The sequence below is a fragment of the Ruditapes philippinarum genome, unplaced genomic scaffold (genome assembly GCF_026571515.1).
Source record: "Ruditapes philippinarum isolate M1 unplaced genomic scaffold, ASM2657151v2 ctg1021_1_1_1_1, whole genome shotgun sequence".
Classification (NCBI taxonomy): Eukaryota; Metazoa; Mollusca; class Bivalvia; order Venerida; family Veneridae; genus Ruditapes; species Ruditapes philippinarum.
This window is the reverse complement of record NW_026864430.1, coordinates 100880-126581: the sequence shown is the minus strand read 5'-3', so window position 1 is coordinate 126581 and position 25702 is coordinate 100880. Positions and strand designations below refer to the sequence as shown.

Below are 25702 nucleotides of genomic sequence, written 5' to 3'. Positions count from 1 at the left end.
CCATTTTTCATACCGTGCTCCAATCAAGTTTTTTTATCTATGTTAGAATTTAACTATTTATTGGGATACTGAAAAGTTATTTTTAAAATTTTAAAAGAAATGGTTGCAATATTTTACACTTTTTGAATGGGGTTAAATGAAAAGGATAGTTGCGATAGAATCTAGTAAAATATATATCAAATAAAAATATAATATTATATTTATTGATGTAAATACAAAATCTCCAAACACAGGAAGTTCCGTTTATATTTGAAGCTGGACAGGTTTATTCTAACATATATGTTGAATTCAAAATAAATTATGTCCATTTATGGTGAATTCAAGTATGATAAAGTATGTATGAATGATAATGATGAGGTCAAAACTGAATTATATATCATTTTTAACTTGTTGATAATGTAATTCTTATAACCTAATATTATAACTATCAAGCGGTTTTGATTCATGTATTATGTTTTCGTATTTTTTATTCAGTAATGCGCTTAACTATTATAAGTATTCTGTCATTATCGTGTTGTTTCCAAACCAGCTGTTCCGACAAAAATAGTCAGGAATATAGATATAATATATTAAGATAATTTGTTTTATTTTGAAGAAAAAAAAACACAACAATTTCTCTTACTGGAATCTCTTACTACAATCGTACCATTGAAATAGAAAATTAGATAGTTTAATATTAAATGTTTTTGTTGTCATAACAACCAACATTCTAGAACATCTTTATCAAAATAGAATTGGCTGAATGATCTATATTATACTGAAATGAATAGTTGGAGTATGAAGATGCGATATTTGAAAAATCTAAGATAAAGATATATTGTAGATACGTGATATAAATATAGACATATATCTCAAGGTCGATGAATCCTGCCTTATGTTATTTACGTATTTAATTACTTACATCCATATTCTTCATAGTCGTGTAACTATTGAATAGAAAACAAATCGACTTTTGAACTTTCATATTCAAAAACTAAAACTTGCTTTAAATTTTAAAGTTTTCAAATTGTAATTTGATCTATTCAGTAGAATTTCAGTTTGTTTTATCCTGATTTGATAAAATGAAACATAAGAAGCATGTTAACTATTGTAAGTACAATGGTTATCACAAAAAGATTTTTCTTTTGCTTCGTGTTATCTTCAAAGAATATAAAGGACAAGTAAATGTAGAGTTAAAATTTTACAAAGAAGAGGCATATTAGAAATATCTTTCTTTAAGATATAAAGTGATAGAGTACACTTTGGATTGGTTTTGTCATTCTTATTTATACCGAACAGGTGCAATAAGTTATCTAGAAATAAGAAAATTTAGTGACTTTCTTTACTGAAAAACGACAAAATTTAGTCCTCATGCCAGATACCTGCTTGACAATGTAAACATTTGCGCTATTTGTATCATAACTTAAAATATATATTTTGCTCAAATTTTATAATAATTTCTTTAAAAGCCCGTTTTAAATTGAAGCAAAACATCTTCTAATACACTCTTCACACTTTAGGTAAACACAATATGAATACATAGTGTCATTAAAAAAACAAGCAGTTATTTTTTTAAGAAAAGACCATACTAACTTTGCCTGTAAGAGGGAATGAAGCTTCCAAAAATATTATTTGTGAATTCAATTAATCAAAATAGACATAATCTGTAAAAAAAGTCCTAGATTTCAATAAATTTCTGTAATAAAAGTATTTGACCGAGAGATTAACATAGTGTATCTTTAGGTGTTATTACTAGCATAATGTGCACTGAACGATATTTTTTATGATTTTAGATCTCACTTTCAAATATTGCCAAGCATGGAGATTAGTTATATAAATGAAAAAAGAAAATAAACAAACATTGTAATAGCAGTATGAGATAACATGATAACGAGTTTATATGTATTTCAGAGCCATATAAGCTTGTTATGTTTACATGTAATATATATTAATTCATTCCTATGGAAAAATAAATAACTTTCACTCACATATTCTTATACTATTTTTTTCAGTTTAAGTAGTAAATTAACAGTCTTTCATTTTCGACACAAGGCATTATGTTACATTCTGTTACATTATGTTACATTTTGTATCATTATGTTACATTATGTTATAATATAATGTTGCACACTGAAAGTATATCTTTACATTACCAATAATTATAAATATCTATATAAGAACATAAGAGATTATAAATAATATCATTAGACTAATATAACATTGTTACTTATACCAATGTAACAATGAATTTAATCAATGTCCATCATTATATTTTGTGTAAGATCATGGGGGTGCTTATTAGCCTAAATCAGACTGATGGTGTTTATATGTTGATTTGAAAATAATTAATTCTTTTTCGGCTAAATTATATAAGGTTACTTGCATTCAAAGTATTATTTCAGTTCATTTTCAGGGTAAACAAAGACTTGAATCATTTTCAGTTGAATCGCTTGTTTTTCGGCGTTTTTAAATGGAATAAAAAACTCTTTTGTCACATGACATTTTACATGACAATAACTTATCAAATAACTTCAACAACAATAACAACAACAGGTAAATGAACAATAGTTTAAGTTGACAACAACAGTTTATTTAATTCTATTATAAACATAACATGTATATATAATGAATGTGATGTCTACATCATAAAATATAATTTCCGTAACGCCAACTAAATTACTACATTCGTGTATTTTAGGTAGTCCTTATCACCAATTTCAGATATTTGACTAACAATCATTTGTAGATGTATAAAATTGTTCTTAAAATGTTTTATAAGTCATGAAGATGTATATCATTATGCACAATTATATATCATATAGTACATGTGTATACCAACGCACAAAACTTCACTTTATCTTTATCCTGAGAAAAGTAAATATTAATAACCTAAATGTGTCTTAAAATGCTACAAAATATAAATTATGGTATATTAACTCGAATAAGGTGTAAAATATTCAACTTTTTAATGAATTATTTTCACTTACAAATATCTTTCAGAGAATCATATCTAAACTTTTGAAATAAAGTCCCGATTGTTGAATATTTTTATATACGTACCTTCAAAAGTACAAAAATTGGATTTTACTGTAATAACATTTTATAAAAACTTGGATCGAACGTATTGTTGACAAATGTTTTTAATTAGCAATTAATTGATTTAAAAGATCTTTTAAAAACGAAAACTGTCAAATCATTAAGAAGTAATCTAATTATTAAATACATTGGGTGGACCAAATTATATTTCATTTTTTATTTTGATACTTGTTTTAAATTTAAAAATGTATTGCAAAGGTAGACATAATGCGTTTTAAAAATAAAAAGATTCAGTTTTGATGCTGCCTTTTTCTTAAATTCTATTAAAAACGTCCATGTGCTACAATATTTTTGAAAGAAACATGCTAACTTGTGTCTTTAAATTATAAGTTTATCTGAAACAGCAGTTGCTTACATTATACATTGATACATGTTTATGCCACATATACTTATATTTTGAACTAAAAGACAATGAGACCTTATTAACATAATAGCAAAACGGCATAGAAATTTTATGTCGAAGTGAGTACTTATCAGCTTTTTCATAAAAATGTTGACGACAAAGTTAAGATTATCTGTTTGATTAACATCTCAATATAGCTGGTTTTAAAGCCAATTACATATTTATTGGGCGTGAAATGAGTTTGTGGTGTATAATTATTAAGTTTATGAGATAACTATTTTCCGCAGCTATTTATTGCTAACCACATAAGAATATTTTGTCGGCAAATTGTACAACTAAAATGATCAACATTAAACCAGGAATTATCAATGACATAGATTCTGTCAAGGCAGGAAAAAAATTCTTTTGATGGGAGGTTTTAGACATATTTAGACATATCAGTCTAGAAATACGTGTGATAATTCATGGCCTCGGTGTTTTAAATGTCTATGATTCAAAAAGACGTATTCGGGTAAGAATTTTCATCTCATTTCACGATCATTTACTTGTTGAATATTTTGAGCTACTCAAAATTCTATTCTTCAAGTTATATAATTGTCATTATATCAGTAAAGAAAATGACAAAATATCTATTTATGTAAAAAAAAATAAATACTGAAAAACTACTATTGCAATTTGCGACAAAGAACAAAATTAATACGATATTATGAAATTACTGATATGTATTGAAAAGAATAAGGGGATGCGGTTAAATTTGACATAATAACACATACTCTTGAAGGTTTTCTTCAGTAAGTCTTTTGAATACTATGGTTTATTTACTTATATTTTCGGAGTTTTCATAAAATTATGTGTAGAAAATGACAAGATTCCTGTTTGAAATATATTAAGATTGATACAAATCAATTTAATTTTTTATTCAAATATGCATGATTTTATTTAAACGGAAAATGTGCTTAAAGTATGCTAAATATAATAAAGAAATATACTTTAATCAATCTAATAAATGACCTTTTGTGGGTAATTTTGTAAAATTTAAATGTTTGTTTAAGAAAAATGAAATAAGCGAATCATTTGAAATTGTGTACTCAAGTCCAAACCTACATCAAATGGAACAAAAATCTCGAAAAGTGTTTCCTGTCCCTTCCTGACAAACTACCCCAGCGGATTTCTTTTAACAAACAGTATATTTTCTTTATCAAAATCGGGGTAAAATACATGTACATTCCATTAAGATGTTTTATTTTGCAACTTTTACATGTCAAACTCATTGTTTATGACAGAATATTTTTGAAAATAAATTGTTCAGGAAAAATAAAGATATATATTGACTATTTTTATTTAGTTTCCATGTATATCAAACGATATGCAATTATTTATCTTGAAAAAAAAAACATCTTAATGATAAGGGGTTTTTCACATCATTCCTTGAAATAAATAATGATTTAAATGTACAATGTATATAATTAAGTGGGGACGAATACGCTGTAAATTGAAATGAATTATCCAAATATATGTTTATATTCTGTCGATAAATGCTAACGTTTATCACGTTTTAAAGTAGGGTAACATTTTTCTAGTAACATCTTGGAGTTAATGAAAATACCTTTTAATTTATCGACATTATTTTATATATGAGTAAATTTCTAACAGGTAATATTTCACGACAATATCACCTGAGCTTGCGATCACGTAAATACAAGAAAGTGTCAACAATGTTGATTTATTCATAAGTCTTGCAATAAACGCTCAGAATACCCACATACATTATTTATTGTATGTTTGCAATTCTTGAAATACACGAGTAGATTTCAATTTTTGATTATCAAATTTTTTTTAACAAATTGGACTTACTTTACCGGCGTTAAGGAAAAACTAAAAGTAAGTGACAAAATAAAACAAATCACACAGAAACTACCAAGAAACATGGCAACGGTTTTATGATATAAGATAGACGATAAACGAATATATGGATGATACCAGTGTCGGAAATGTCTTAAACATTCATTGACTTCATGCGTATCATCTTTAAATTTAAGTACTTTCTGCAGTTTTCACGATATAGACATATCAGACATAAATATATCTAATCATCTTTGACTACAAGATTTATTTATTGATAAGACCATTTCACAAATTATATTTAATTATGTCTTTGAGTGTTAAAACCATTGTCGTTAGAGTACATCCGAAAGGGACGGTAAATAATACCTTGTTAAGCATTAAGGACTTTTATTATATTCAGCTCATGAACTTTCAAAACAATCTCTAAGGGTAGCTTCAATCAACAAACATTGTTTTGTTAAAATCTACGAAAAAGGGATAAGTAGAGACAGAAAGATCGTGTATCTTGCGGTTATTACGTAGAATTAGTGCACCTTTGAAGTTTGAGTGACGTCATTTTTGTATTGACGTTGGATAATTTGCTGGTCATGGGTTACATGCATATTTGTTTTGACTGTAAAATAGTAGTTTGAGCCTATTTCTTACTGAATTTTACAGATTAATAATAATAAATGATATAGCTTATGAAGACGTTTCCTTGATTATTAAATGAAAGTCCGCTCTTACCTCTCAATTTTTATTTTATAGTTTTGTTACCTTGTTACAGGTGCAACATTGGCCATACAGATGAACTATATTTTTTGCTCTTTTTGCTATGTGGCAATTGTTATAATTATAGTGATTTAGTATTTTGTATAGAAGTAAAACCATTTTTTTTGTTTACTTTTTGCTACCTTTAGATATTAAGACACGTTATTATATGTTTAGCACTACATTCTTCATCTGTTTAATATCTAACTCACTATTTAAATCCTTTAATAAAACATTATTAAACATATGCTTGACCTTTCTAAAGAATTCTTTTTATATCTGAGGCATAATGTACATTTAAGCTTTTTATAAAGCAATTATACACATTTTCAAAATAGATCTCTTAATTAAACGATACAGAAATATACTCATACAATAAACAATGAGAGTTTGTATTCATCTTTATAAATTATACAATTTTATTAAATTTAGAAACGCTGTTTAATATAACAAAGAAATGATAAATGTCAATTACAATCGTATGTGTTGATTACAATTGTAATAAATGAGTTTGAAAAACTGTTGTCTTCAAAATAGCAACAGCTGCTATATTTAATTTGTTGCTTTTTGAAGTTTCCACTTTTTATGTATATATACTTGTCAATAACATGATTTTTTGTGTAATTCAAAAACTTCAAATTATTTTTCGTTTTTTTTTCATTTATTCATTTATTCACTCAGATCATACAAACATGACAACATGAGGTAATAATACAATTAAATGAGGCTTCAGAATCAGACATAATAACATGATATATGAATTGTTAACATAAATATTGCGCGAGATTGAGTATTAAAACAAATACTTCAATAGGCTTCTCCACAACATTATTTCCGAGCAGATTGTCTTAAAGCCCTTTATTGATCAGTGATTGTTTGTATATACCTTTTTTATCAAAATGTAAGAATAATTGGTTTAGATTACATTGAAATCGTTATGTGGTTTCACTATTTCGTTAGTCTTGATAAAAGTAGTTTTCCAAATACTGAGATTCTGAATTTACTTTTTGTTTAAATTACCTGAACGTTTTTAAAATGGAATAAAAAGTCATAAAATATCAGCTTCTATTTCAATATTATTATGATATCACACAAAATTTGTCCAATATTAAAGTGACTTGAATAAATATTTATTTATGTCTGACTGAAATTAAATATTAAGCTTGCTCCTTGTCAAAATGTACAGTGAAATAAACCAACATTTGTTCATTCAATGTCCTTTGTATTTGAAATATTTTTCTGAAAATGTTTTACCTTAAAAATACATGGCATATGAAATTAACTTCTGTTATTTATAACTGATTTGTAAGCATATAATAATCTTTAATAATCTTTACGTCACAAATATGTAAATATATAAATGCTGCTAACAATTTTATGTAAACAAAAGTGAAATGAATTAATTTTATTCTATAATATACTGCTCACGATTTGTATAAGTTATCGACATTACAAACTATTACTTGCAGTAAATGCTTGTTGATTACAAGTTACTTTACATCTTACTTGCGAATGTTTGGCTGCTAGAATATATATACATGTATATAAAAAGACACGGCCATATAAAGCAAATTCTGTTTTACTTTGATAAATTTTAAGCTGTTGTGGTTTTTTTCTGTTTAAGATATTTGACGATGTTCATGTTTATTTAGTACTATACTTTAATAAAAGCATGATGGCTAAAAAAAGACTAAACGATCAATGTTGGAATATAGCATTTAATATTATAAAAATTTAATAGATGGTGCTGTGTTTATCTTTTTCTATTGGCATCTTCATATTATTATAAATATAGTATGAAAAATGCGTTTTTTTACCATGACAAAGTGACATCAATAAATCTAATAAAAAATCGATAGTCACAACAGGTCAAATAAAATAATTAAAGTCAAAAGTTGAAATATTTTCGTTTTCAGTTGTGCTGCTCACCCATCGAAAATGATGCCTCAACTCAGTTGTCTTTCCCTCCTAATGAAACTGATTTTTTACACAGTACAGCCGATGTTCTGTTAATGACTTAATGGACCATGTTAAATTCAGATTCTTATTTTTTCATTGAGGTGTTAATAAACAATGGGTTATTTACATTTGAATAAAAACTACATATATTATTTATTATTAAAAAATATCTACCTACCCGCTCACAAAAAAGTGGACAGTGCCACTGCAAACCATTTTTAATTTTTCTGGTCCTTCGGAATCATTTATGCCAGCACTATCAAAGTGTTGAGAATTGAGTACCGCTCAAGCTGGTGCTAGGGGACGTGAGGGATGTTGCACTTATTCATTATCCCTCATGTACAGACTCAATCAAACCGAGTCTGCAATTTTCATGTTATTTTGTTGTGATTAATGCTCCAAGGGATCACTTTGATTCCAGATTTCTATGTAATACTTTATGAATTTATATTTTAAATAAGGACAATAAGTGATGAGCGAGTAATAAAAAAATAATGAAATAAATTTAATTAAATAAATATTTTATAAGATAAAGTATTGTTTATCATTGTGTAATGTAGCTAAACTTGAATACTATAAACAATTTAAAATTGATTTTTGTTATGAAAAATATCTAGATATTTTGACTAATAGTAAACAAAGAGCGCTTAATACTAAATTTAGAATATCAGCACATAATCTCGAAATTGAAGTAGGTAGATATACTGGCATTGAAAGACAAAATCGTATATGTAAACTTTGTTCATCACAATCGGTTGAATCTGAGTACCATTTTTTATTATGCTGTTATAAATATTATGACCTACGACAGAAATATTTTGCAAATAATGCTTGGCCTTCAGTCCAAAAGTTCATTAATATTATGTCATCAAAACGTAGAACTATATTGTAAAAAATGCAAAGTTTTTAACGGAAGCTTATAAATTGAGAAATTTAACCCTTGAAAATAATGCTGCTTCGTAGGACTTATTTCCTTTGTGAGTTAAAATTTTTCTTAATGTTTGATATTTGGTGATTACGTATTTATTATAAAAAGATTAAATGTGTAGCTTTTTGTGTATCTTTTATGTATACTGTATGTCTTGACCATATGTATTAGTATCTGTAAATGGTCAAATGCATTTATTATGCCGATTTGTCAATAAATGAAATGAATATCATTGTGAGATGTGTTTGAGTATATAACAATAACATAACATATCTGGACAAGAAGACACACCTGTATGTCACCAGTACAATCAAATGAAATCATTTTTACACAAATTGAAATATACATAGGAAAGATATGAAAAACATGTACATACTGCAGAAATTCAGTAAACTGAAATGTTAGATTATATCAATTCATTATAGTATTATCATTCTAAATCTAAAGTAAATAAGATACACAAAGCTCTGTTTTTATTTTCGTATATGAAAAATACAGTTATCACGGTCCAAATTGATAGGGAAAACGTAAGATGAGCATAAATATGAGGTAATGAAACGGCTTTTATAATTTCTCTGCAAATCTAGGGACATGTTATTATAATTGAAGATTCGGACACTTTCTCATATTCTCCCATGTATTATTAGATATTTTAATCCAACCTTTAAATGAAACAAAAACAACTTTACGTTTGTGTCCATAAGTAATATTACTTTTGACTTTAGCCTCAATCCCATAACTGATAAAAATAACCACCGTTTTTGATCTCCTTCTGCAATTATTTGCTCATGGGATCTGTTTTCATAAAAAATTGAATAGAATATGTATATGTACTTTCAAACGGAAGAATCATACTCGTAGTAAGAAAAAAATATAAATCCATATTCATAACTATTGTGTTAATGTTAAATGTTTTTGTGCAAGGGTGGTTCATGTTTTCATCACTTGTTAATCTGCATATATTGTATGATGATCAAAGAAATTTATTTGTTCTGATATGCTAGTGAATAAAATGATTCAATGTATGGACATAATTGCCGTATAAAGTTTGTTCAAACAAGTTAACTATTCACAAGAAATACATGATACATGCTTTCGCTTTTTGCTCCTTTTGAAGACAGAAATTAACTTAAACTTAAAAATGCATGTAACTGCCACTTGTTTTTTGTGTGTGTTTTAATAAGAAAATATTTTCAACACTTTTTTACTTTGCATGAAAATACGATCAAAAATGTTGTCTATCAACAAGTACGACAGAGCAAAACATGCCAATTAGAAGAAATGTCCAAGGTAAAAGTAGTTTTAGAAGCAAATGTCTAAGGTGATATTTTTCTCCGTAGAGGGGTCAGTGTTGCTGGGATTGACCACTAGTATATCTCACCAAGGAGGTTTTGAGGGGTCAACATACCACACAATAATATATAACTACACATAATTATCAGTAAAACAAATGATGTTATCTATTAAAATACCCGTGCAAGTTTACAATATGTAACAATACTAATACGTAAAAATACCCAGTCTGATCAGGCTCAATATTGTGGAACTAGCAACTTGTTTACCTTGATATCCATAATGCTGATGAAGGACGAGCCCAAAAACTTAGGCTTGGGTCTTATAATAAACATCAGATGGTCAAGAGCTATGCAAAAATAAAGTTTAATTACTCTTTGCCATATCATTCCTATACATATATTACTATTACTATGTAAAAATGTATAAATATAACTTCCTAATAATGAAATTAATATGATTGAGTTTAGGATTAACAAACGGCGAATGTATGAAGTAAAAAGACGAATACGTTTGAGTTTGAGTTGTCTCCCTTTAACCGTTACATTTTTTTTCTCAGTTTTTTTTTATCTTTATCAACCATGCTTGGGCAATCTGTCATATCAAATTCATTGTTCAGTGACAACTTAGAATTTTTTTCTTCTTTTGTTAACAATGAAAGCTTTTTGATAGAAAAACATTAAAAAAATCAAACTATTTAAAAGAAAGTTTACCATTTTTGTCAGTAATTTGGTAATATTTTTTTTCCATTTCTTTTATCACAAAATATTAAGATAAAACGAGATGAACTTATATTTGACAATAAGATTGTCAGAAAGCATGTATTTTCGAATTTTGTGTAAGTTACATCGACATAGAAAAAAAAATAACATATTATGTAAATGAGATATTTGTAAAGAAATATATGCGAAATATATTACAAGACAGTATATGTAAGCAAAAGTCGAAAAACGATTGTTAGATTGTAAGGATCATATTTTAATAAAAGCAAAAATTGATTTCATTATATAAAGAAAAGAAAGTACATTTAATGTGAATTTATTTTAGTTGCAAAGTCCAAGAGAACAAAAACTTCTTGTTTCAGTAAATACACAAATGTAAGTATGAATGTTTATATTTCTCGCTGAAAGATATGAAATTATTCACAACAAAATTAAATGTATTTGCAATACTTTTGACGTAATACAGGCTGGTACAAAATACATACAAAAAGACTAATATGTAGATATTTTGAAAACCATTCTGTTATATCCTCAATACATTTCAATTAATATTCATAAAATTTAATTTGATAAAATTCAACGATCCGGATTTAAATATTGAATTGCTGTTTCCAAAGTGAATTCATAAACTTTCCAGTTATTTGTACATGTACATACATGCAAACTGTTTAGGTTTATTAAACTTTATTTATTGGCTTTAAGTAGCTTTATTGACTGTTTTATTTGATTTGATTTGATTATTATACATGATAAACATACAATATGAGATTTGATAATATTGAACTTTTATTTATCCTTTAATGTAAAAAAAAAATCATTCTCCATTTTAACTCGCAAATAACGATTATTTATAACTTTTATCTTTAAACGTGTGTACGAAAGCAGACGAAAATGGTCCCTACTTTAAATTGATTGGTTAATGGCAGCACAGGTTGTGCAATTGGATTATTTATGTTTGTGTCAGCCCTGTCTAGACATTTCGTTTTATCAGCAGTCAAATTTATCCGTTCCCACTCCTGTGACGTCCAGACAATTTATTGTTTCTCTGTAGAAAGGCATATTACCTATTCTTAACAGAAGTTGTACTAAACTTTTATCTCCCCAATAGCATGATAGGTGTACATGTCCTAATGTAAATGATGTTCTATAGAAGGGATACTCGGTAATTTCCATTTTAGACAGAGAGAAAATTACCATACCCACTGGGAGACGAAAAAGCATTTGGTAAACAACGTTTCAGTATTGGCAAAAAAAAAACTCACATTGGATGAGTCACACGTGTGCAAGATTCCCATTTATACGGCATTATGGCGCAGACAATTCTAGTGTTATTCCTTGTTTTTCAATTCTGGCAATATCATAGACTCAGATCGTCATGGTATGTTTGTCTGTTGTCCTTCTTATAACCTTTGGCAAGATCATTCCCTTAATTGACAACTTCACAAGAGCATTGGTCATATTTCAAACAATATTAGAAGCTAATCAAGCAGACTGGAAAATAATTAATCTATATCTAAGTATTGTCGTTTGCAAGAAAAATGTTTCTATAATAAAGAACCTGAAGAAGAATTTTTTAGTTCAACTCTTGACTCAAATTCGATATAAATAACAATTCTAAGCATGTGTCGATGTTCTTTTCATTTAATAAGCACATCAGTTTAGTGCGTGTACATCCAAATACTCTTATGTTACAAAGGTTAACGATGTGCGGTATACTGTTACATTTAATATGTTTATATTTTCTTATAACAAAAGCTGTTTTAAAACCCCTTTCCAAGACAATATCATATATATTAAAATGTAGGTATGCACATATCAATGCATATATTTAGACATTTATCCTACTTCTACTTTCAACAAGTTCATGTTGTCAAAAAAGGCTACATGCTGGAAGCAACATAACTCTAAAACAGCTCTTCTAATGAAAGCCAATGTACAGAGACTTAATAAATCAAGACCAGAAATTGCAGAAAAGACCCTGGAAATCGATTACCTTATATGTCTCTCATATTCACACCCATTGTCGTCTGCCAGTAGTGCTATTATTACTAGGACTGAAGCCAACACAACTTAATTGACAAGAAAAGCTTCTACAAAATTCCAGGAACCAAATGCAAAAATGGTTTAGGCCTTCATTCGCATTTTATCACTTACGGCTGTTTTCCTTTGATTTTTCTCGCTGCAGACGACAAACATTGTCACAGCAGACATTTTTTACACATTCCTTCCATACATAAATAAAATATTACCGAAATTTACGTGCCCTTTCCTCATATTAAGAGAAAATCTTCGTGCGAAATAATGATAACATTACAGTCGCTTAGAAACAGAAAGAAAAATTACTATATATAGCTTTAGCACCAGGTTATAGACTCTTAGAATCCGTCGGAGACTGTGCCTGTTAGATCTATAAATAGAACGGACTATAGGGATATTACCAATCAATATTTGCTAGCTTTATTGGAATTTGTTTGCATACAAAGTGATGCAACAGTCCTGTTACAGAGAGACATTTACTATATTTCTTGTCAACTAAAGCCACTCGCTTCTTGTTTATTACGGATAAAGATCAACGGAGATACGAATTTCAATATAACTGTAATTAAGGCATATCACGTCATATAATGCACGCTATATGTGCGCGCACATATGAAACATATAAAAATCTTTATGTAGGAAGATACTGTAAATGTTCATGTCACATTAAAGTTTTCTCATTTCTTTTAACAAAAGGTCTACAAAACAATTGATGTACTGTGTAAATATAGCAGATTTTGCTTTCCTTTCAAGAGCTACACCAACATAGTTATTTTAATTTGTCTTTGTCGTAATGCTGTGGACGAATTCATCGTAATTTTGTGGACGAATTCAATGTAGTTTATTCTTAAATACAAACAGATCATGAAATGAACCTGATTTTGATTTTATCGTATGAATTTATCATATAGATATATATTTATATAATATATACATGATAAACATAATAAGTATCAAACCAGCAAGACATTTAAGGTTTGACAGAATCTCAACTAAGGTCAAAAAGACTTGAGGCATAAAATTAAAATTCTTATTCAGATTACCTGGGGAATTTAAGATGGAAAATTGGGCAAAAGATGATACAGAAATATACACAGAATTGAACTGAAAAACGATTGTTGTGCGATTCTTAGCCAAAGTCGAGTAAAAAGCGTTTAAATGCTTTTCAGCTAAGGGTCATTTTGCACATTTAAAATGAATATTCTAGTAAAACAGATTGAATGATCTTTGTTTAGTTAGTGGTCTTAATGTACCTCGAATGGTACACAAATCTCAATCTCAATCCCACCATGTCGGAATCGGTTTTAATTTTCATGTTAGGTAAGTAAGAGATATGGTTTGTCGTTTCTAATCTTGGCATTGTCTTGAATCTTTCTTAGACTTAAATCGCCAAACAATAATTTGATCAGTTGTCAATACAATTAATCCTTAAGCAGATTATATTTAAACTATATGTAAGCGAAAATATATGTTGAATTCATTTTAGAAACAAGATTGCTTTATTTCTATAATGTTTGATACGTTGTTGTCATAACAATGATTATATTATTAGGACTTTTACTCTTATATCTTATAACATGGCAAAATCTATGCATACAATAATAAATTACAATTTTTAACTTTGAATGAGATTCAAAAGGTTATATTTACATGCGGGTAATTAACATCATGAAACAGAGCATCAGGTAACCAGCAAATTACCCGATCTTACACTATACCCATAATCACCGGTTGCCTCCTTAATCAATATCAATAAAACACATATAATTACATCATTTATTGACGCTGCAACAGCGGTAACAAGGTGTGCTTATCATGTTGTGGTGTTCTTGATCAGATCCTGGTTAACCACAGCAATTAGGATATCCTTGTCTTTTAACAACAAACTTATGCTTTGTCAGCAAGTGCAGCATCTGTGGTTTATCATTGTATTGTACGAGGAAATCACGTGCATTTTATACAATTTTTATATTCCATCTTAGTGGAAGTAACGAATAACTTTTTCCTTTGAGCGAAAATAAATATTTTTTTAGACATCAATATACGTTTCTTTGTGATGAAATGCAGAAAAACGTTATGAATTTTATTATTCTATTCACTATTTTTAGATTTAATGATATATGAAAGTATACAATATACCTTAAATGATTGCTCCTATTCTATTTGTATAAAAAAAATCATAATAAGAACAGTACATGCAATGCATGAAACTGTATTAAATATTATTTTTTGATATGCAATACCATAAAAGTAATCTTTATTTATAAATACAATATGTCTTACAAAAATACTTTCTATAAAACGATACATTCTATAACACACATTTACTAAGTTAAAAACATAGTTTTTTGTAAAAATGAATCTTTATCAACAAATATTGGCCATAATTGTTTGAGTCTTCAGTTAGATGTTACAGAAACCATCATGTTTCACAGGCCTTTATGAATTTAATGTGTATTAATTTTATATATTTAATATTCTAGCTGACCTTTCGAAACCCTTTGAAGTATTCAAGATTTTTACTTGTGTAAGGAAACGGTTGAATTGAAACCAAACAGTATTGTGTGTTTTCCGTGTCTAACTGTTGTCAACATGTAATTCAGTGTTGTCCACCAAAAACAAAGATTATTTTAACTCCCACATATCCCGTTAATTCTCAATGTTTTAGTATTAGAAAAGGAATACACGCCCATTTACCTTAATGCTTAAACAAAAAATTAAACTTTGATTTAAATTGAAAACAACTTTAAATGGAATTTTATTTTGCTTAATAATTGAATAGTAGTTTCCCAACAAATATTGAATCATGCATACGCCTTTGTCCGCATTTTTCATATAGTTTACAAAGATTAGAAAACAAAGTATCGTTATTTCAAAGACAATATTAAATATATTCATATGAATACAAATTCGCCCACACCGACACATTTTGTCAACACTTTTTTTGAACACTAAAAGGATTCTAAATTGACTTTGCGAAATTCGTCTTCTCGAAATGTGAAACAAATTCAAACAATACTTGTTTCGTTTCATCAAAAGTGACATAGAAATAACACCATGTTTGATGAACATATGTTTCCAGTGGTAAGTTCCTGAAATGCCGGTTTTAATGTATTCACATTTCTCAGTACTTAATCACTTGATTTTGTTTTGTTTTATTTATTTCACTGCTTGTGCATTATTCCTGTAAACGAAAACAATGGTTTCATATAAATCTTGAAATAGATAATAAATTGACTATTATTACATACCAAAGTATTCATTACTTTATTTTTATCATTTATTTGTATATTAAAAAAGTCATCTACATTCAAATGTAAAACAATTATCATGTGTTTACTCGAAACACAAAATGTTGGTCAATAATTGTCCATGAATAAAGACGGATTTATTGTACAAGTTCGTAAAATTTCATTGTTCTAGTCCTGGAAAGAAGCTTCTACGTTGTCTTGTACTGAACATCCATTAAACCTAGCCATGCAGTAGCCATTGCTTTTAACATTTACAATGGTATATGGTATATGTTGCAGTGTATATTTAACAACCTTACCATTTCTCACCGAACGGAAAAACAAACAAAAAACATTACTGTTTGTATACTTTAAAAGGAGGTGTTCTTTATTACTTTATTTTTAGCCTCATTACATATCCTTTATTGATCTAACTTGGATTTCGTAATGTTAAATTTACACTCGCAATACTCATACAACAGTTCAAACATTCTAAAAGCGAATCCTTACTAAGTAAATCTATTTATAAATTTATAAAAATGTTTCATATTTTGTAACACTTACATGTGTGAACATTTTGAACTATACCACGCCATTGATATAAATAAAGTACAATATAATAACACTTTTTTGGTTCAACAAAGAATCATATATGAAATGACAACATTTTAATTTTAAGTTGAATATGAAGATTTCAAGCAAAACCTTTTTCGAACATTTTGTGTGATATCCATTTAACTCACAGGGTTATGATAAGCCTCTGACATGTGTATTTAAGATAAAATATATCCTAGAACGACACCTCATCTTACCAATGTCAAACGAGGCAGCAACGAAATACCGCGCTTTATCATTTTATTAAAAACGAAATCACGTGACATAAAGCATAAGTAAATACAAGCACGATATTGATAAAATATTCTCAAGATCAAATGATAGTTATCTTAGGTTATATTTAAACTTTATTTTAAACCAGCCAACCATTCCGACTCATTTTTTTATGAAATATAAAAATCATACATACAAATCATTCGCCTTTACATGCCCTTAAAAGGGAAAAAGTTGGAAACAACATTGTACATAAATCCGTTACAAAAATGTACTTGTTTTAGATTTCAATGGTAAAACTATACAAAATGATACCACTATGCCAATGTCCAAATGGTTGTTTTTAATTGTTTCACTTGGTATCTTACTCCAAGGTTTAATTGGACTCCTTATTCAATCGATTTTAATTTATGAAGACATTTTTTACTTAAATTGTCAAGAGAAGAGTTAGTTTTTTGTCAAGATATATTCTTTGTTCAAGAGACAAATTAACGTTGTGATAATTGATTAAAGTAATAAAGAGGGGGAGTATATCTAATATATCTTTATTTGGAAAATTTTATTTATAGGACAAAATCAAACCAAACTTTTAAAAGACAACAACAAAACAACAACAACAAAACAAAAACAACAACAAAAAACAGCACTTAAATTACATAAATTTATATGTTAATTTATATTATTGAAAAAATATAAATAACGTTTATTAAACGTAACATTTACTTTGACTTTTTAATGTAGATTGTTTTCTTGTATCATATCAGATACATCAGTATAGCTGGAATAAAGTAAATGACATAAATTGTAAAGAAAAAGAGATGCATTTCATCGCATAATTTATAACTGGTATGAAATCATCGTCAAGGAAATCTATATTGTAAGGAAATGTCTTAAACACGAAAAGAATTTTAATGGCAGGGTATTGATCGATCACCATTCTGTGACTTCAAAACTGTTTGATGTTTCCGCATGTATAGCATTCAAGTGTAGGTAGAGATACGTAACGAGGTTCATTGATACACGTTTATATTTATATCGAAAGAACTCTTGAATTATAATTCACGCCTGATAATGCTTACATCTACTTCCGTCCAATGCGTCATTTCCGTTGAATAAATGAATAATAGATTACATGTCGTAATTATGAGACAATCAGTTATATTATAAGAAGCGATATCACACATATTGCATTATTTTATGACAGCTGCACAGTTCCCGCAATTTTACGTTGAAAATATGTAAATATTCACTGCAAGCTAAACGCATTATTTCGTGACTCAAATGACAGTTGGTGACATAACGCAGCCAGTAGCACGAACGCTTTGATTTGAAATCCAAAAGCCCCGCGTTTATAGTCAAAATTTAGCATAACATATTTGCTCTTTCATATGATTCAAAGTCTCCTGTAAGTTATACTTACGCAATTTTAATTTATTTTTCGAGATGTGTTTCACAAATTATAAATTCATTCTAAACTTAAAGGAAAAGAATCAAAACGTAATACTGTCACAATCATATTAGAGTCAGCTCTAAATGTATCTATAGTCCAATGCCATTGCCTCCATTGACATTGTTGAATTGTTGATTTCAGTTTTGAAATTATGTACTTTACAGTGTACATAATTGTAGAAACAATACTGTGAATCTACATTTTAATAATTATTTAGATATATGCGTAAGTCGGCGAACAAAATAAATGAATGAACATGGCATACATTTCATATTGCCTTCGGATGGCTCCTGGGTATTTTGTTGTTTGCGGGCTCTTTTTTGGGTCACTATTACTCTAGGAGACCTTCTGAATGTATTATGCATTACATAGACATGATATTTAAATGTAAAACACTTTATAAAAATCCGGTGCTTTCATTGAGATTTCATTTTTGTGAATATCACATTCGTATATATTTTGCAAGCAAACAAAACAGAATGAGAAGCGAGACTAATTTTTCAAACTGTCCTATATTATATTTGGGGATATCAAGAGCCTGGTCAGAATGCACTGGTGGCTCTTTACTGGTGGCAAAGACTAATCAGTTTTGATTTCAGTCGATAATAGATTAACGCCCCTTAATAAAAAGCACTGTCTGTAAGAAAAATGCATTGATGTTTTTCGTGATCTTACCTTAAAAACAAATATGTGATAGCAAAGTACCAAATGCAGCGCTTCAGACTTGCATTAGATCGCATCCGTGATAGCAAAGTTCAAAACAACTTTCAACTATTTCACTGTTATTATATAGAACATATACAATTGTTTTTGATACTTCTTTACAACAACATATCATAAAAACTATCTTTAAAAGTTGAAATAAGTCATGATGCCTAAAATGATAAATAAATTTATTTTCATCGAAATGCAGACACATTTTAAAATCAAATATTTTTCATGGAAATTTATTTGCCATTGTAACTGTTTGTTTTTATATTATCTGATGTATTAACACTAACTCAATTTCATTGTAAAAACATTTGAAAATAAAGGATGAGTAATATAGACTCAGTGAAGAAATAACTTTTAAAAAACAATGTCAAAGATTTCCCGGCTCCATGTCTCCCCCATTACTTTTATTAGTATAATTGCAACGTGAACGAAGTTAAAACTTCAAACGTGTATGAATACAAAGCCGCTGTTTTCATTGCAAGAAAGTGTAATGTTTTGTCTACAGAGGTGGATGGGTTAAAACGAAAATCATGTTTGAGAAATGATATTTGGTAACCATCAGAGCAGAAAATACAACAATAATATCAGTTGATATTTCAAAGATTGAGTAGTTACTATTCAATGACTACAAATGCACAAAGACATTTAAACTTAAACTCGAAATGTGTAACTAGTTCACTTATTTAGCTTTACATCTTGACCATATTATCATAAATAGAAATATATAACATACTTTGTGAAAAAAACAAATATATTCTTTGTAATTTTAAAAATTTTGGCATCGAGTTTCAATGTGAAATGGGCTTAAATATAAGGAAAATTAGAAATTATAGCAGTTGCTTTATGAAAGAAACACTCAAAGGTTCGTATATGATTATCTAAGAAAAGATAGTCAAAAACTATTACTTTTGAAACAGTCAAAACTATGTACATTTGAAACAGTCAAAACTATGTATATTTGAAACAAATGTCTGGAAATAAAATGTTTAAAAATCTTGTATTTTCTTTTATTTATGAAGACATATAATTGATGCATTTTAATCAAAATTGAACAAAGCCTATCTGATATGAAACTGTTCTAAATGCACCGGCATCTAAGTCTATTTTGACTTGTTCGTAGCATAGTTTATCTAATTCTAGAAAGGCGTCTTGGTGCATAAACGTACTGATATGTTCGTGTTTTGAATGATATACCAGTTACATCTCAAAAACAACATATTTTTGTTAATAACAGCAAAAGGTCTGTGTATTTTTGGTGTGATCCCAAGATACCGGCAGAAAAATAGATAATGGCATAAAATTAAATCATTTGGCTTTTACTTTTTTAGATGTTGGAGCATCAAGTTAATGTTCTTGTTTTTATTTCAAGTTTGCGAATATAACAATTTCTTACTAAATCATACATTTTCGTATGACATGATATTTATAGATGAGAATAATTTTGACTGATCATACATGGAAAGTTTTCGCAAGATTTGATAACAAAACTGATTGTAAAGTTGATAGTGGTATTGCTAGGTATGCGTAAAACATTTTGCCAAACATCTGGTGAGGTTGAAAATTTATCTGGTCAGATTATACATCAAATTCCTGTCTGGCCAAACATATTTTTGGCTGACCTAAATTTTTCATAATTGATAATTGATGAATCAGAAGAGAATACAAGTAAATGCATTTACTTTGCTCAACCGCAAGTACTTGTATTATTTTTAGTTAAGAGTCATTAAAATGGTCGACAAAGATCAAATATTTGTAATAAGAAGTCTTTCGCATGACGCTACTTCAAAATGTTTTTTTTTATATAAGAAATCTATCCATTTTGGTCATTTTTGAATTGGTTGGCTAACGTAACGGTCAACTAAAGGTTCTGTACAATTCATTATTTATTTTCCAATGATCTTTATTCACATACATTGGTATTAAATGGTGCATATCATGCATATCATACATGCATATCATAACATTGACAATGTTCAATGTAATGCAGTTGACACTGTGCATTGGAAGAACCAGTACAATACATTTTGCATTGACATATCAATTCTAAGCTGATGGTGTCAAATGATTCTGCCGGTGGGACCAGTGCCGACCAAGATCAGACGTTTAAGTTGGTGCTCTATGATCATTGCCAGCACTGTTCGCTTTTCAGTCAGCCGATAATGTAAACATTTCCCTGAAAATGATAAATGGTTTTAACCAGATTGAAAGATGGACGAGTATATTTAAAATATTTAGCGTGGTTAGGGTAAAAGTATCCATTTTTTTTCTCTGAAATGAAATATGTTCTTGCTTTTCAGAGTAATGAATTATGTCAATAATGTAAAAGAAATACTGTTATCAAATTACTTTCTCAAAATATGTTTATTATTAAGTTAACTTCAAATATATATGGTGACAGTTACGACAGAAACAATATCAATATATATAATTTATTTCTTTAATCTACGCTAGTGTGCCTTTCATCATTTTATTTTTCCCAATTTTTGAATATATAATGAATTCCTCAGAATGTTATGATATAGAAGAAAGACATATAAAGAAGGAATATATGTAAATGAGTGTAGCGACACAAATGAATGACAAACCTCGGGCAATATGTGTTTTATTGAACCGAATTCATTTCCCTACAATAAGGTGTCCAGCTAAACGTGCTTTATTTTTGATGTACCCGTAAAACAAGAGTGTAGAGTTGTTACGGTTGTTTAATGTGGGATATGAACTTATAATACAAATATGTTTCTTTCTTACTAATGCATAATGATGTTTTATCTTGATATTTCATACATTTATGTCTATGAAGCCGTTGTAACGTATGAATAAATTATAGTTTTCATTTATTTTATTTTAATTATTATTATTATTATTATTATTATTATTATTATTATTGAATGTTATATTATTATCATCATCATCATTATTATTATTATTTGTCTGTCATTTTTGTTATATATATGGAGAACATTGCTATGTTACGTGATTTTAGGCGGTTTTGCTATTATATGTAGTTTATATTATATAATCTATATATGACTGGTTGGAGTTCAATTGAATTTTCTACTACTTACCATCTGATGATGTCTGTATCAATTAGACTGATGAAAAACATCGCAGATATTTATTTGATAGACATGGATTTGCATCACTTTGCTTAGCTTTGCTTTTATGTTTCTGGTCGGTTTGAGGTTAACCACATCTCCAGCTGCTCCTCTCCCCACACTTTATAATAGTCTCTGTAATAATTACAATAACACTACATTTATCTATAATATGTATATCATTATATGCTTATATGAGAGTGGACCCACTTTTGAATAAGTAACACAATAGTTACAGCTGTATATTTATAAAAAGTATACTTTGTACTAGATGTAATAAGGGTACTTCCGTTAATGCTGTATAAAATATTTGCCATTAAAGCATTAATAATATGTAACAAGAATGGTTTCCAACCATTATTAACATAAAGTCATTTTGTGTCTTTGTGTTAAGAGTCACAATCGACCTAACTTTCTTTGCTGAGATTTAAACCATTTAGTTTGTAGCTATTAAAGGCCCATTTTGCCTGAGAAGCAAATAACGTGTTTTTCCTTCTTTATAAAGGGGATGAGTTTTATAACATAAACATAAGATCATGGGTATTGAGCATTTTTGATGCTTATCATCTGTGGAAAGTAGAGCTGAATCTGAAATCATTGTCATAAAGTAGAAAAATGTAATAAGGTACTATTTTAACGTCTATACAAAATACTAAATCGCTATAAATGTACTAATTGCCAGAAGCATCAGAAGCAAAATATGGTCCAAGTCATTGGCCAATGAGTAATTTTCTGGAACCTGTAAAAGAACATCAAAACTTAAAACCTTTTGAGAAATAAGAATGAAATCCTTTTTGAGGCATAAGGGGTATTGATTATAAGATTTACTTAAAATTTGCACAGACAAGAATAAACTTTTAAAATATCTTTATGGCATACGTAGGTAAGTGTCATATATTTTGCTATCAAAGTAAATTGTGTTGCATCTATATCAAATTTTATTTCCATTTAGTTTTAATGAAGCATCACAGACTTCACTTTCATCAAAAAGGAATTGCCAAAGGCTATTTTAAGAATTTAATAAGTGAGTCGTAGACTTGGCTTGAATTTACCCTTGATTTTCATTTCAATCTGAAAGTTCATGCCTTTCGCATCTTATTCCTTTTTCATCCTAAATTCTGTTTTTTGTGGCTTTCGGTTCTGAATCTTTGAAGGAGTAAATTATGTTAATATTCCTATGGATAATAATACTTATATTTTTGTCACTATGATTTCTATAGGAAGAATTTGAACAACCATGTCTGAGTTCTAGAGGAAAACGTTTCAAAAATATTGTTCTTCCGTATGACCATTGATTGTCAGTTTGAAATGTGTATGGCAACAATTTTACAATAGTGGTGTAATCAAAATAACGTATATATGAGCCACGTCACGACAAAACCAACATAGTGCGTTTGCGAACAGCATGCGGCACATATCATCTTTAGTCAATTTAGAAAAGAGCTTTTCTAATTTATTTCAACAGCTAAGAATCTTTATTTGGTCACTCATTGTGTAAGTAATTTCCATTATATAAATAGTATTGCATTATCTGATCGTTATCCTTAACATAAACAATGGCTTACCTTGTTTTAGCTCAAGGAAGTATGAGAAAAGTTGAACCTTTAATAAACTTTCATGACCAGACTCGATTAAACTGGGTCTGCAAGTTTCTCTTTTTTATTTTTGTTTCCATAACTTTCCCTTTTCCAAATTTATTTTACTGTTAATCGCGGCATCAGAGGATTATATGCATTCTTGAGTAAAAAAGTAACTTTTATTCAAACATTTTAAATGGTTTAAATAATACTTTCATTGTGGATTTATAAGAACATAAAACTTTTTCAATATGTATCGTGGTATTGAACTAAATGTAATGGTGACGCATAAGTATATAAGTTAAAGCGAATGGAACTTAGAACCATTAATAGAACAATAGAAGCAATAGAACCATTCTGCTTAAGCCGGTGCTAGGGGGCGTGGACGGTAATTTGCACTTTCCAGTACCGTCCATGAACAGGCTCAATCAAACCGAGCCTGCAACATTTTCAATTTTGCCGTGTTGGGCTTTCTTTAGGGATTCTATATTTATCTATTTTTTAGATTCTTTAAATCTCAATTCTATTGGTAGACCCTCAAAATGGTGTTGATCAATTTTGTTTTCCTTTCTATTTCAATTTAAACTGTCAAGTTCCATGCATCAAAAGTCATTTCCTAGCAACGAGTCATGGTCACGTGGTAAGGACTACAAATACATCATATCAAGTAGATGATTAAGATACAATACAACACAATATTGTTTGTTAATCACAATTCACTTGTCAGCTTTATATTTGTTAAATTATAATGTAATACTTTTAAAAGATGATGATTTCTCACTCTGCTTAAATCTCCAAATCAACATTTAGTCAAGATTTCTTTTACGTTGACCACAATTTGAAAGAGTATAGTTTGAAATTATTACATTTCATTTATACTTGATTAAATGATTAAGTTATATGTTGATTGTATTTCAATATGTTTAAATGAGACAATTATTTAATATTTCTTAAAAGCAATAATTTAAATACTGTTTTGCAACCATTTCCTTGTCCATTTTTCTTTTTAGCTCCTCGGTATGTATGTTAAAAATACAGTGAAACCTTTGCAGAGCATTCGTCAATCTGCAGATTAACATTGCCTTTACAACAATCTTACATCTTTTTTAAAGTTCCTTTTAAAAAATCTTTTACTCGAAGGAAAGGTTTTTCATTTATACACTTTTCTTTTATTTGATTACGAAAATTGGGTTTCAAAGCACCCTTGCATTTTCCCAACTGATTTGTAAATTACATTTTTGTTAGAAATATATCTGATGGATGGGAAAATGTCGATCTCTTAATATTTCAATATTTGCATTTTATCAACCTTTCTATTTATATTCTTATTTCATAAGTCTTTATTTATAAATATTAAGGTTTCTTTATTCTTAAGTGGACGAATATCAGAAAATGCTGCAATGAACGTTTCAAAGTTCTTTTAATCTCATATATATTTATATTTATTTCAAGAGTGATGAAACAATGTTATTCTTAATTGTGTCAAAACAAAACGCTCAATTTTGGCATATCGGTGGTTTACCTAAAGTTGGCACAACCTGTAACATACATCCGTAACTTACAGAAAAACGATGCCAACATTTTAATATGTCAGAGCTCAAATTACGAACTGTGAATTGCTGAAATTATTGAAAGGAGAGATTTTTCGCCAAGATCAATGAATGCAAATTCGCAGACACAATTTAAATGAGTCTGTATTATCTATCACTGATTATTTTTAATTCACGACACGCCACAGAGTTGTCTTTTTAATTCATCATACATTTTCCAAACACCATGTATGATGAAGAATAAAACAACTAAATTATTTTACAGTTCATCGCTTAATATTTTGAACGTAAATACTGTCAAATGTG

General features: G+C 28.5%; 1 long non-coding RNA gene across 1 annotated transcript in view; it reads right to left on the bottom strand.

Annotated features, from left to right (window-relative positions):
- The window catches only part of LOC132725532 (uncharacterized), a 61603-nt gene that overhangs the window by 12391 nt on the left and 23510 nt on the right, over nucleotides 1–25702 (bottom strand). The window contains exon 2 of the long non-coding RNA XR_009625070.1: nucleotides 22240–22404. This is a non-coding gene — a long non-coding RNA (uncharacterized LOC132725532). The remainder of the gene's footprint in view (nucleotides 1–22239; nucleotides 22405–25702) is intronic.